Source organism: Callithrix jacchus, chromosome X (genome assembly GCF_049354715.1).
Source record: "Callithrix jacchus isolate 240 chromosome X, calJac240_pri, whole genome shotgun sequence".
In the NCBI taxonomy this organism is placed as follows: Eukaryota; Metazoa; Chordata; class Mammalia; order Primates; family Cebidae; genus Callithrix; species Callithrix jacchus.
This window is the reverse complement of record NC_133524.1, coordinates 37,998,966-38,009,691: the sequence shown is the minus strand read 5'-3', so window position 1 is coordinate 38,009,691 and position 10,726 is coordinate 37,998,966. Positions and strand designations below refer to the sequence as shown.

Here is a 10,726-nt window from a genome sequence, read left to right as displayed (position 1 = left end):
ACATTGTTTCTGTTTATCTCTGTGTGATAATTAATACCAATGTGTGTAATTATAGTGTAGAGAAAGTCACATAATTTCTCTGAGGAAAGTTAATTTCACTGGCAGTAGCCATTACCAAGAAGCAATAGAAGCCCTAACCAGTGGCTCTTATTTTGCAATTACACTTTTTCATCTTAATTTTAGTATATGTGCAGCCAAAGGAAGCACCACTTTTTCATGTTAAGCAATGGCTAAGATTGTGTGTGATATAGGCAAAGGCTATCATCAGATAAACAACATTAAAAAGTTATTTTTCGTAGTCTTTCTGTTGTGATATTTTTAGTACCCTTCTACCTTTCCTATTCCTTCCTCTTCATCCACAAATCAGGTTTAGTATTAATTCTCTGATGCCTGAGACATTAGCCACTCCAATAAGTAATACTTTAAGTCTCACCAGAATTTGAGTTTGATGATATGGTATCTGTTGTGTAGATGAGGATACATCCTCTGTGAAGTGGAAGGTCATAACCAAATGTGGAAAAGTAGGTTTGTCTCTTGCTGAAAGGAAATGAACATTGAATGCTGCTGTAGGAAGCCCAAGGCTTCAGTGGAGAACCTCAGAAACCAGGTAATGCTGAGCCATGAGGCATGACATTGGTCTCTCTGAAGTCTGAATAATATGTATAAGGATTTCCCAGATTTTGAAGTCATTAATGACTCATTTCTCTAGGATACAGATGTAAGTTCTTCAGTGGAAGGCAACTGGAAAATGAGTGTCCTGTTTACCGACATAAGATCTTAATAAAAGTCATCATGAAATTGACCTTGGTGGGGAGACACTGAAACAGGATCACATGGCCTGAGTGAAGTCCTAACAATAGAGAAGATTATGTATGAGGACACAAGAAAGACACAGGTAAGAAAAGGAATATTGACTGGAGTCTGGAATGCAGAAACATGTGTGTATATGTATGCACAGGTAAGTGTGAGTGTTTATGTACCTAAATAAGTTTAGATGGGCCTGGAGAATTAACAAGCCATGCTGTATTTTACAAAAATGCACTCAAGAGGAGACACAAGTTGGAAACCATTGCAGAAATACAATAAGACATAGTGGTGACATTAACCTAAGTTTATGATGATTAATTTGAAGAGAAATTCTAGGCCTTGGCCTAGAAAACAACATGAAAAAAGGCTTGGTTTTTCAGGAACACAATTTCCACAGACAAACTTCACTACAAATAGAATTTGCACACAGACAGATGTATATATCACTGCTTACTTGGATGAAATATATGCATATACTTCCATGTACAGATGGATTCTTTCATCACTGAAAGAAAAAGTGCACTTCAGTTCTACACTACAAATATATGTACCTACAAATTTACCTATGCCAGACAGTTTTACCTGCTATTTTTGAGAGGTGAAGCAGTTGCTTGATGTATCCTTTTAAACTTATGAGTGCATTTTAAATTGCTATTAATTAAATGAAAATTATTTTAACTTGAACAGATATGTAAGGATATTTGATGTTGCTTGGTAGCTTTTCTCATGCAGATCTATTTTGCACATGAGATTTGCCAGGGAGTTGAAGCTACCTCCTATTCTGCACCTGTTTATATGATTTGGTAATAGTCTTTTGTAGTGAAGGTTTATGAACATGGTGAAAATGTACATACATTCAATTGAGAGATATGATAACATGGCATAACTCAAGTTTCAACTATGATTTTGATAAATATTTTTTAAACTGGTTTTTGGGGTTTGATGGAATCCCAAGGGGGTAGACAACAATTCTACTATTAAAAAGTGTTAACATTATTTTGGCTGTAGACTCCAATTTTTGCTTAACAAAATAATTGTGAAAATTATTTCATTAAAATTTTTATATAAGAAGAGTTACATAATTCTCCTTTCACTCAGCACATTTCTTTTGAGATAGGGTCTTGCTCTATTACCCAGACTGCAGCACAGTGGCACGATCATGGCTCACAGTAGTCTCTACCTCCTGGGTTGAAGCAATCCTCCCACCTCAGCCCCCCAGGAAACTGGGACTACAGGTGCATGCCAGCACACCTGGCTAATTTTTGCTTCTTTTGTAGAGACCTGATTTCACCATATTGCCCAGGCTGGTCTTGAACTCCTGGGCTCAAGCAATCCACCCACCTGGGCCTCCCAGAGCCGGGAGGGATTACAGGTGTGAGTATACACGTCCAAACCCATTTCTCTTTCTAAGATTAATTCTGCTTTTATTTCTGGTTGCATGTATTTTGACAAATAATTGGCATGCTGTTGTAATATTCACAATGCTTCAAAAATGTGAAAAAAGTATATGTGAATATTAATCACATAATTAATGAAATATATGAAATAATGAGGCCAAAGCTAGTCATTAAGAAATATTTATAAACATTAGGTATTCAATTTCCAGATGTTGCCAAAGTTGTACATCCATGGGGACAGTCATCATAAATTCTGATTGATGTTTAAAATGAGAGGAAGAAATACCCAATTAAATAGTAAATTGAAAACTGTCTAATCTTTTTCCAGTGCATCTGTGTCGTCTTCTTTGTACTTGTAAACTTGAATTGCACGTTGCATAGGAGTCTTAACAGACTCATAAGTCCATCCCTTCCTGGTAAACAGCCTTTCAATGATGCCAGGCATTTCATAGCCCTTGCTTAGAATGAAATCCTTAAAGGCAATCGGTCCATAAAGATTGTCAAGAATATCGGGTTCATCAGGCTTTTTAAGTAGGGACTTGGGGTCAATCGAAGTTTCATCACTTGTTAGCTTTTCACACAACTTGGGCTTGAGGTGCCATGGTCCTCCATGCCTCATCTTTGCAGGCTGTGAAAAATTCAGTGTCGTCTCCGTTTTCTTGTCCCAGTCTTTTTCCTGTGAGAATAATTCGACCTCATCCATTTCATCTAGCTCTATGTCGTACTGAAGCTCTGTGGCACACTGATTTATCTTCTTATTCTGTTGGTCTTCATAGGTTGCTCTATCCCCGTGGATGCACTCATATAGATGCCTGATGCGTTTTTCATCAATTCCCATGTCTTGAGCCCACTTGAAGAACTCACTGAATTTTCTTGGTGTGTATTCAGGTTGAAGAGAGTCAGAAACACCCTCTGTTGTGCTTGGTGTATCTTCCTGAAGTTGTTCCTTTAGATAGGATGCTCGAATCTTTGGAAGCTCCGAGAATTGATGGGACATTGGAGCTCTGGGAGGCTCGGGGCAGAGATGAGACACTCCAATATTGGGAGGCTCCAGGAAGCGATCAGACACCAGACGAGTCTTGGGAGGCTTTGGGCAGAGAGTGGACACCGGACGAGTCTTGGGAGATTCCAGGCGGAAATAGGACATTGGCGTCTCGAAAGGCCGTGGGCAGAATCTCCCACAGGGGTATTCAGCATACTCAGTGGGTTCTTCGTTTGTCTTCTCCCAGCCCTCAAAACAGGCCGGTGTGTCCTCCAGCTTCTCCTCAATATCAGTCAATTGCAGCAACTGTTGCAGGAGACTGCACACCCGATGAGTATCGGGAGGTTCCGGGCAGAGATGGGACACTCCAGTCTCGGGAGGCTCCGGGTGGAGATGAGACACTGGAGTCTCAGGAGGCTCCAGGCAGAGATGAGACACTCCAGTCTTGGGAGGCTCCAGGCGGAGAGGAGATACGCAAGTCTCGGGAGGCTCCGGGCAGAGATGGGACATCTGGCAGGTCTTGGGAGGCTCTGGGCAGAGATGGGGCACCCTAGTCTCAGGAGGCCATGGGTAGAATTCCCAAGGGTATTTACCAGGCTCTGTGGGTTCCTTGGTTGCCTTCTCCCAGTCCTCACAACAAGCCCATGTGCCCTCCAGCTTCCTCTCAGGATCCTGCGGTTTCAGCACCTGTCGTAGGAGATCTGGAGGTGTATCTTCTCTCGGACTGCGGCTCCTGGCCAAGAAACACTCAGCCGTAAACCGGTCTTCCACTTCCTCTAGGGACACCTTCCGTGCTAGCCGGGCCGCTTCCTTGAGCGGCTTTTTCGGCCTGCTTTGGGGGTCAGCATATGCATCTCTGCTAGAGATTTTGGGGAGTAAGAACTCGTCCCGGCCACAAACTAGCGAATCTTCGGGAGACTGAGAGTGGTTCGAGTAGTCATCCATGCCCCACTTCATAAATATCCAGTTCTCGGTGTTTGTGGGTGGCAACTTCAGCTTCCCGAAGCGCTTGGAAGGCGATGTGTCACAGTACCAGGGCGTAGAGTCCATTCCCCGGTAATTTGGCCAGTCCTGTCGCCTCTGGTCCCCCATAGTGGTTCTCGCTGGGCTGCCACCTCTCCTGCTTCAGCGGTTCCGGATCCCTGCGGCTCTGGTCGCTAGGAGACCATGAACCACGTGCAACCCAGGTTCTTCCGGGAGGCGGGGCAGCTCTGACGTCACAAAGGCAGACCGGATTCTAACAGGTGTGTAGCGGAATCTCATTCTGGGTTTCATTTGCATTTCCTGATGACTGCTGGTATTGAACATCTCTATATTTGGTCATTTATCCTTCTCTCTCCTTGATTGAAGTTTCTGTTCATTTTTTCCCCGTATTTAAACCGGGTTGCTGGATATCACATTTAGTTTTGACAATTCTTGTTGTGTTCCACGTGTAAGTCCGTTATCACATACATGATTAGCAATCTTTTCTCTTCATCTTTGGCTTTTCCCTTTCATTGTCTTAACAGTGTGTTTCAAAGAGAAGATTTTTTTTCTTTTTCATTTGATGAGGTCCACTTTATTAATTCCTTCTTTTACAGATTGTGGTTCTTTTGATGTATGGTAGAAAGTTTCTTATTTCCCTTGTTAGGTGCAGCTGAACAATGTTTTCTACCATTACTAAAGTGAAAACTTTGCCTATCCAAAGGTCACAAAGACTTTTTAAAATTTAAATCTGTTTAAAGTTTTGTGAACAGCACACTATATAGATCAACGTTTTTATTTAAAAAATGTGTCTATTCCTATGTTTATCTGGTAATTTCAGAACTATTTTTGTAAAGACTATCTTTTCTCCACTGAATTACCTTTGGAAATTTGTAGCATACAAGTGTTCTAGATTTGTTTGTTGGTCAATTTTTTGGTACTCTTTTCTCTTTCAGATTTTTCTCTCACACAAATTTCACCCTCTGTTGATTACTTAAGCTTTATAATAAATCTAGAAATTAGGCTGTGTTAGTCCTTTAACAGTGTTCTTTTATGAAGTTGGTTCTTCTAGGTCCTTTGAATTTCTACAGAAATTTTAAAATCAGTTTGTCAATGTCTAAAAAGAAATCTTGTTGGGATTTTGATTACGATTCTGTTGAATCTATAGGTAAATTTGAGGATAATTGACATATTAACAATAGGAAGTATTCTGACCACCGAAAAAGGTACGTTTTTCCATTTGTTTATGTGATTCTTAATTTCTCAGTAATATTTTGTATTTTTTAGTGTGTCTTTCACATTTTTTCTCTCCAGGTTTTTTCTAAACATTGCTTTTGATAGTATTATTTTTAGTACTTTTCATTGCAATTTCCAATTTTTTTTGTTGTTAGTATATATAAATAATAATTTTTGTATATCCACCTTGTATCATACAACCTTGATAAACTCCCTTATTACTTCCAGGAGCATTTTTGCAGATTTCATTGAATTTTTTATATATATGATAACGTTAACTGTGAATAAAGACAGTTTCCCTTCTTTCCTTCCAAACTGAACATTTTCATCCCCCACCCTGCCCATTCCAGTTGCAATCCCTGATTTTCCTTTGAATAGCATCAGTTAAATTTTTATCTCTCTTATGGTGTTTCAAATGATACCTATGAAAAAGCTTTTTTATAAATGAATTATAGACAAATTCAGCTTGCATTATTCCTTAACCATATCATTTTCTCATCACAGTTTTTTTTCCTGTACATTCTTATCGATTTTTAAAAAGAAGTTTTCTTATTTCCCTTGTTAGGTGCAGCTGAACGATGTTTTCTACCATTACTAGCAGGTACATCTTAGTTTCTCCTTGTAAATGAGGCGTGATCAATGCATTTCTTCCCTTTCACTCCTTCTCTGTAAAACAGATGCAACATATATTCCTCTTCAGTTTCTCATTAAATCAAAGTAATGGATTATGCGTAAATCAAGATAATCTATATAATGTGATTTTGTATAGTGTCTGGCACAGAATAAGCATACAGTAAAGTATTGTTATTTTATGTAGCATTACTACAATTGGAAAATAAAAAATACTCTACATTCAGTGTATAAATAATGGAGAAGCAGAAATCATACAGATCTATTACATGTCACAAATATTTTCATTTATCGATTATAAGAATCTGTTAAACTCTCAACATACTTAGTAGATTTCATAATGTGAAGTTGGTAAGACCATTTTGATATGGATTTATTTTTAACTTTCTTACTTGGAAAAATTGCATGGAATGTATGTTAAATTCAAGAGCCAATGCTTCACAATTCTCTGTAACAGTATTCTAACTAGCAAGCTCATATGTGTACTCACTTATCTAAAACGGGTGAGGGTTTGACTAAAACTTCTATATTCTAAATAATCCCAGAGAAAAAGACACACTGAAGCTCCTAAAAGTCAACTGGGCATCTTCAAAGTGTTTCCTGTGACTGTTCATTAAAACAGTTTTTGCACCATACAGCCACTTCATTTTTTCCATGTTTCAAATTAGAATATTATATAAAAGACTCCTATCCAGAATACATAAATAATCATTAAAACTGAACAATAAGACAACAAAGAACACAAAACACAGTGTATAATACATAGTAATTTAACATGTATAGAGATAGGCAGCTAAAGAAATAATTATAGTTGTGTGCACATATTGGTTAGCATATACATGCATATATTCTATAGCTCTGTCTGCTGAGAAACTAGAAAAAAATGACTCATTCCTTGGAGAAATGAGTAATTCTAGGCCTGGGGCATTGAAAACACAAGATGGGGCTGGAGTATTATGTGATGTCAGAAAATACAGAAGTTCTCAGAAAACAAAAGGATAAAAGCAGATCAGGAGGCAAACTGAAAGAGCACTCAATGGCCACAGTTAAAACAATTGAAGCAACACAAGAATTAAAATTTAAAAATTATAACACAGTATCAAATAAAATATCCATGAGTCCATACTGATATAAATAATTGTACAGATAAATAAATGAAAAAAAGGTACAAATCTGTCTTACAAAGAATTTCAAAAAATACATAGATACTCCTCCCTCCAAGAGGTGGAATTTAAACGCCCTCCACAGAGAGTGGGCTGGATTCTAAAAAATAGAATATGGAAAGGGAAAAATAGTGACCTTTTAGTGGAGAAGCCTGGCAGTTCTCTCCTTAACCAAGTGATCAATGTTAATAGCAGCAGTGAGAAGTCACGTTGGTATCATGCACTCCTCTGATAGGATGTGATGAGAAAGACATTTCATCTCCAAAGTATTCTTCTCTAAATTCCAGAATTCTAGTCTAATGAGGAGAAAACATCTAACAAACCCAAGTCCAGGGACATTCTACAAAATTCTGAAGTACTCCTCCAAACCATGAGGTCTTGGGAAACAAGTAAACGGTAAGAACCAGTCATAGACTTTAAAGAGACATGAGAACTAAATTCAATGTGGTAGGCTGGGTTGGATCCTGGCACCAAAAAAAGGGCATGGGTGTAAAAAATTTACAAATCTGAATAAAGTCTGAAGTTTAGTTAATAGTAATAGGTCAATGTTAATTTTTTAGTTTAAATGCATGTACAATGTAAGATATTAATTTTAGGGGAAGCTGAGTAAAATGTGCATGAAAATGCTCTGTAGAGTCTTTGCAACTGGTTCATAAATCAAAAATTATTCTAAAATAAAAGGACTTCATTTTAAACTATATATTACATCAGGATAAATTATCAGCAAATCACTATTAATTATACAAGAGAGAAAGCTGTAGTTTCTTTAAAACGCATACTTGTGGCCAATCTCACACCATATATAGTAAATCATAAATTTTTCGATGTGGACCCAGTCATCTACGTTTTACATGGTCTCTAAGTTACACACACCAATATGTGAGAATTACTTTTCTAAAGCTCTGTGCCTTTATAGGCCCCAAAGACTTTCAAAGAGTTTAAAAACCACAGTAGTTATGGTGTTATCCAAAGTCACCAAATTTGAAGAAAATTAAATTTCAGCAAGTGCTACATGGGAATATGAAAATGAGATAGTGGAGCCCGTGGACAAAACAGTTCACTTAGATAACATGTACATACCTGGTGTGCCCACAGGATAATGAAGTCAAGATAGAAGAGTAATGAAGATACAAAGTTTGGCGAGTACCAACTGGGAGTGAAAGCACCTTACTTGTCCAAACAGCCCTTCTTGGGTTAAAGAAAACTGACATTACTATAGAGCACAAAGAAATTACAACTGGCCTGTTCAGTCAACAAGCAACAACTGCCTTAGTATGAGGTCTTACTCCAGAAATGAGTAATGCAGCTTACAAGCAAAACCAACACCAAAGAGCTAATAAATAAGTGTTCAAGGAAGTCAAAATGCTCTGAGCAGAGCAACATGTAATGAATAAGCAAACAAGAAAATGAAAACAAACAATGAAAATCAATGTGATGAAGCCTAAGCAGTCCCAGTTCTGACATCTTAGTGTGCCTCTGACTGCTCTTAGTTACCTACAACCTTTACTGCAGGCTTAACTCAGGACACCATTTTCATCCTCCAGCAGACTCAAGTTATCCGCAAGTTTGCTGCCTCTTCCACCCACACACAGCCCCTGCCAGCTTTTCTCAGATACCTAATCATTTTCACTCTGATCTGACCCACTTTGGAAATATTTTGTTTTTATTAGCTCTCGGTAAGTTTGCTTTCTGTGATGGTTAATTTTCTGTGTCAACTTGGCTAGGTTATGGTGCCAAATTGTTTGGTCAATCAGTCTAGATGTTGCTGTGGAGGTATTTTGTACTTGTGATTTAACATTTTATATCAGTAGACTTTGAATAAATCAGATTTATCCTCCATAGGATGGGTGAGGATCATCCAATCAGTTGAAGGCTTTTAGGAAAAAGACAAAAGTTCTTCCAAGAAGACGAATTCTCCCTCCAGACTGAAACACAGGGATCTGAGTTTCCAGCCGTTAGAATCAAGACTGCATCATCAACTTTTGACCGAATTTATAACCCACAACCAGCTCTGCAGACTTTGGATTAGCCAATCCCACAGTTGTATAAACCAATTCCTTAAATCTCTCTCTCTCTTTCTATACACACACACACACACACAGACACACACACACGTATATATCCTATTATTTCCTTTGTAAATAAATCTTATTTTCTATTATCCTATATATCCTACCTCTCTCTTTATACATATAGTCCTAGTACTTTCTTTTCTTTCTGGAGAACCTTGATTAATACACTATTCATTTTGATCACCTTTTTCTACCAGTAACAATGCACATATCTTGTCTTATAATGAGATACACTGCAGCAATTTTACCACTGCTATACCCACTGACACTTTTTCTCAGCAAGATATAAAATGTAGTTAAGGCCTAAGAAATAATGTAGACTTAAATGTTTCCATTTTGTTCTTTGAATCAAAAAGCATAGAAGAATTATTCCATACCTTGGCTAAATATCAGAATCACTTGTGGCCCATCTTAAAAGTGTATATGCCAACGTTCTACCCCGAGCCTGCTGAATCAAAATTCCTGCCATTGATAATGATTCTCAGGCAAGGGCTGAAATCCCTGAATACATAATAATTTGATCACAGTATCTCAGACAGGATATAGTCCAGCATGACTGTTATTAATAAAGAACTTGAGGCAAAAAGAGAACAAATGATTTATACAAGTTCTGAAAAAGTAAGCATGAACAGTGTCAGGCTAGTATTTTTCACGTTTCTGGAAGATTCCATCTATTTTCTGGTATAGATAAATTCCAGAAAACTGTAACAGTATTCTTGTCTCTTTCTGTGGATATTTATCATCTGGTCCGTTGTTCCAATTCACAAATATAAATGGATTGCAATATTTAGAAAATAATCGAACAAAGGCAGCACTATTTTATAAGGTGGTTCAAGTACAAATGACACTCTCCAGTATAAAGTTAGAGGACTTCACAAACGGCTAAAATCTTGGCAATTTTGTGTGTTGTTAAAGTAATAAAACTTTGAGGACAGGTAAATGGTACTGTGTCATATTTTTTGATTTAATTAAAAAAGACTGCTCGTGCTCACTTCGGCAGCACATATACTAAAATTGAAAAAAGACTGCTCTTACTTTCCAATTGATGGAATTTTGTAGATGCATTCAACAAGCTGTCATTAATCTAAGCTTATTTTCTAGTTGCTAGCAAAAAAAAATCCAGAATTAATTCACATTCTGGATATGAATAATGTAGAATAATCAATAATCTCAGTTGTCCACTACTGCTGTTTTCATCTTATTCCTTGGTCTCTAATGCAAAATGTGCATGTTTTACAGAATTATCAATTCACAGAGTACTGTAACATACACACATAACCAGCTAAAAGCCATGTTCTCAGTAGTGTCCACTTTACCTGGCTAATGCCTAACATTGGAAGAGCAGGCAAAAATTTGCAGTATTAGTATTATTTACAGACAGATTGTTACCATTTTAACCTCAATTTTGAAATACAGGTTGTTGGCCAGGCGCAGTGGCTCACACCTGTAATACCAACACTTTGGGAGGCTGAGGCG

General features: G+C 37.7%; 1 long non-coding RNA gene across 1 annotated transcript; it reads left to right on the top strand.

Moving 5' to 3' along the window:
• Positions 1-772: 772 nt before the first annotated feature.
• LOC118150439 (uncharacterized) lies at positions 773-10,190 on the top strand. The gene is made up of 5 exons (XR_004738543.3): positions 773-895; positions 5,318-5,375; positions 5,951-5,986; positions 7,466-7,574; positions 8,274-10,190. It is a non-coding gene; the product is annotated as an uncharacterized LOC118150439 (long non-coding RNA).
• The last annotated feature ends 536 nt before the right edge of the window (positions 10,191-10,726 follow it).